A 4,391-nucleotide genomic window follows, 5' to 3' on the forward strand; every position below is an offset into this window, starting at 1 on the left:
GAAACTTGACAACAACAAAACAAACAATCCAGTTAAGAAAATTGGCTAAGGATATGAACAGGCATTTTTCAAAGGGTTAAATACAAATGGCAAATAGACCCATGAAAAGATGTTCATAAACACTAGCTATTAGGGAATTACAAATAAAAACCAAAATGAGGTATCACCTCACCTCTGTTAAAAAGGCTATCATTCAAAAATCCAAAAGTAACAAATGCTGACAAGGATTTTGAGAAAAGGTACCCTGATGCATAGTTTGCAGGAATATAATCTGGCACAAGCATTGTGGAAGACAGAATGGAGATTCATCAGAAATATGAAAATTGATCTACCATATGAGTCAACCTCCTGCAAGTTTACCCAAAGGATATCAAATCAGCATATGAAAAAGTTATCTGTACCCCCATGTTTACTGAATATCAATTCACAATAGCTAAGATATGATATCTACCCAGAATATCCACCAACCGATAGCTAAAGAAAATATAGTACATTTACAAAATGGAGTACTACTCAGCCATAAGAAAGAATGAAATCCTGTCCTTTGCAACAAAATGAATGCAACTGCAGATCATTATGCTAAGTGAAGTAAAGCAATTCCAAAAAGATAAATATCATGTTTTGTTTGATGTATAGCTGATAAATAGAGTACCAAAAAATTTATTGTATATGAGTGAAATTGTCATCTTGAGATTTGATTAACGTTTGTAATCTTTGTCTATACTACTGTTCAATAGTGTTCTTTCTGCTTTCTACTTGTTGGATTCTTTATTTAGTGGAAGATTAAATTTAAGATTATCAAGTAAATCGAAAGTATGTTACTAATGATAAGATTAAGTGTCAAAGGGATAACATAAACAAGACGAAGTGTCTGCTAATACTAACTGATAGAATTAAAAAGGAGAGAATGGGACAATCATGGCCGCCGCCTACTGTATCCGCCAGCCTGCGGCTCTCTTGGCGGTGTTGTTGCTCTTGTCCTTCGGCTGCCTGGCCGCTAGTCAGATCGAGGATCAAGCAGAACAATTCTTTAGAAGTGGCCATACAAACAACTGGGCTGTTTTGGTGTGTACATCTCGATTCTGGTTTAATTATCGGCATGTTGCAAATACTCTTTCTGTTTATAGAAGTGTCAAAAGACTAGGTATTCCTGACAGATGATATGGCATGCAACCCTAGAAACCCGAAACCAGCTACTGTGTTTAGTCACAAAAATATGGAGCTAAATGTGTATGGAGATGATGTGGAAGTGGATTATAGAAGCTATGAGGTAACAGTGGAGAATTTTTTACGGGTGTTAACTGGGAGGATCCCACCTAGAACTCCTCGGTCAAAACGCCTTCTTTCTGATGATAGAAGCAATATTCTTATTTATATGACAGGACATGGTGGAAATGGTTTCTTGAAATTTCAAGATTCTGAAGAAATTACCAACATAGAACTTGCAGATGCTTTTGAACAAATGTGGCAGAAAAGACGCTACAATGAACTACTGTTTATTATTGACACTTGTCAAGGAGCATCCATGTATGAGCGATTTTATTCTCCTAACATAATGGCTCTGGCTAGTAGTCAAGTGGGAGAAGATTCTCTCTCGCATCAACCTGATCCTGCAATTGGAGTTCATCTTATGCATAGATACACATTTTATGTCTTGGAATTTTTGGAAGAAATTAATCCAGCTAGTCAAACTAATATGAATGACCTTTTCCAGGTATGTCCTAAAAGTCTGTGTGTATCTACTCCTGGACATCGCATTGATCTTTTCCAGAGGGATCCTAAAAATGTCCTGATAACTGATTTCTTTGGAAGTGTACGGAAAGTGGAGATTACAACAGAGACCATTAGTTTGCAACTGGATTCAGAAATCATGGAGAGCAGCTTTAAGGAAGACCTAATGGATGAAGAGCTAATGGAACCTCTTAAATATGCTGAACAACTTCCTGTAGCTCAGATAATACACCAGAAACCAAAGTTGAAAGATTGGCATCCTCCTGGAGGTTTTATTCTGGGATTATGGGCACTCATTATCATGGTTTTCTTCAAAACTTATGGAATCAAGCATATGAAGTTCATTTTTTAGACTTTGATAGATGAAGAAGAAAGCATGGAAGACTACAACCTTGGATAAAAATTTCTGTCATATGATTTTAAAGATACAATTCTCTTTGCATGAATTGGCGAAAACTATAAAGAAACTAAATTTAAATAAGCTGTTGATAACTAAAAGAAAAATAATTGTTAATGCAGTTGCTTAATGGCACCAATTATATTTCAACTTTATTTTGTGTGTTATAAAAACAACTGGGGCAGAGAAATGGGAATGTACTGATTGATTTTTAGAATAACAATTTCCCTATATCTCCTGTTTATTCAAAAAAGAAAAAATTGTGAAGTCATGAAATTCTGATAGAAGCAACTTTTTAAATAATTTCTTATGTGTCCTCCTGGTCTTTTTATTTTGCACTTATTTTCCCCAAGTGGAGATCATACAGGAAACCACTTTTATAATTTATCCTTTTTCATTTTACTATATATAATGTTTCCCTTTCATTGGATATTCAAGAATGCCTTGTGAACTACTGCATAATACCTGTTATATGAGTGTGTAGTCCTTTATTTGACAGCCTTAGACTGTTGGACTACTGACCTTGTTCCCGAAGTTTTCCTTTGATTGATTCTTTAATGTATGAACCTATTAACATGTTACTTTCAGTCACTCATAGAATTCTGTAGCTTTAATTATAAGATTAACAAATTGATTTCTTAATCTATGTCACTGACAGTCTCCAGTACCTTGTTTGTGGTCAGTGTATCTGTGACTTTGTAGCTGTTGGGAATTTTACATATTGATTGCTCAACAGAAGCATACTCCATTATTTTTGACTTCTAAGTGTTATAATCTTTCAGAATTGGTCACCTCCTTCTCAGTTTCTCACTTGAAACAGACATCCAGCAAAAACTTTTATTTCATTTTGTTTAAGATAAATCTTGCCTACTGGCAGGATCTGTACTTTGCCTGAAAACAATCCCATAAAATGGGTGACCTACTTAACTCTGTCTTCACATTTGACTAATGGGTTACACAGGCATTAAGTCCTTTCAATTTTTAAGCCTAACAGCCAGCTTCACATCTTTCCCATGGATATGTTATTGAGATTCTGCTTTCTGATTGTGATTTCTTTTTAAATTTTTGCATGTGAAGAGGGAAAGGGCTGAATGCTCAGTTCTCTTGTCTCAAGGAAAACCTTTATATGTGTTTTACCTATTTTATCCAAGAACTTATGTGTTCATCTTTATTCATTGTGGTTATCTGTCTTATAATGGTAGATAACGTTAAGAACAACTCATCCACCACCGTAAAAGCTCCTAAAAGCAATATTACTTAGAATTTCCCTTTTTTTAAAACTAAATGGACTTTTATTTGTTTTAAAATCATTAATCATTCAAAGCTAAAAAAAAAAAAAAAGGAGAGAATGATCCAACATGGGAAGCAGGATACACAGCAGACTCATACAATGGCAGATGTCCTAAACAGTACTCTGGCCTCGGAATCAGCCCTTAAGGCATTCAGATCTGGCTAAAAAGCCCATGAGAGTTTTTCAGGCATGGAAAGCCAAGACACTCTAGCAAAAAATGACCTGAATGAAAGATCTCTGTGAGTGAGATCCCAGTGGAAAGAATGGGCCATCAAAGAAGGAGGTACCTTTCTCTGAAGGGAAAAGAGAGCTTCCACTTTGACTATGGTCTTTTCTAAATAAGATAGGAGTTGATGAACTCAAGAGGCTTCCATAGCCTGGCAGCTCATGATAAGAGCCTTGGGTGATTACTGACATCATAAATAAGAGTGTCAACTGTTAAATCAACAATGGGAGACACTGTGCACTTACTCCCCATATAGGATCTCTGTCCTTAATGTATTGTACTGTGCAAATTAGCAATAAAACTACTACTCATACAGTACTTTATACTTTGTGTATCTGTGTGGGTGCAAACTGTTGAAATCTTTGCTTAGTATATACTAAGTTGATCTTCTGTATACAAAGGTAACTGAAAATGAACAGTGACAGAGGATTGGATGGGAGAGGGAGTGGGAGATGGAATGGTTGCAGGTGATAGGGAGGTTATTGGGGGGAAAGCCACTGTAATCCAAAAGTTGTACTTTGGAAATTTATATTTATTAAATAAAAGTTGAAAAAAAAGAAAGTATGTTACTGCAAAAATTAGAAGAAATAAAGGAAGGGGAAGAAGGCTGGGAAGTATCATTATATATGAAATCTGTTCTGTTTATATAAATAAAAAATTAGAGAAAAATTGTGATTTAGAAAACATCATCTTGAAGATGTTAATTACCTTGCTAGCAACCTTAGAGATGATGATGGAAACTTCCG

The 4,391-nt window shown here is 35.3% G+C and overlaps 1 pseudogene; it reads left to right on the forward strand.

Annotated features, from left to right (window-relative positions):
- Nucleotides 1–913: 913 nt before the first annotated feature.
- On the forward strand, nucleotides 914–3,062 carry LOC100344744 (GPI-anchor transamidase pseudogene; annotated as a pseudogene).
- The last annotated feature ends 1,329 nt before the right edge of the window (nucleotides 3,063–4,391 follow it).

Source organism: Oryctolagus cuniculus, chromosome 4, assembly GCF_051225735.1.
Source record: "Oryctolagus cuniculus isolate XC-2025 breed Fujian yellow rabbit chromosome 4, ASM5122573v1, whole genome shotgun sequence".
NCBI classification, from domain to species: Eukaryota; Metazoa; Chordata; class Mammalia; order Lagomorpha; family Leporidae; genus Oryctolagus; species Oryctolagus cuniculus.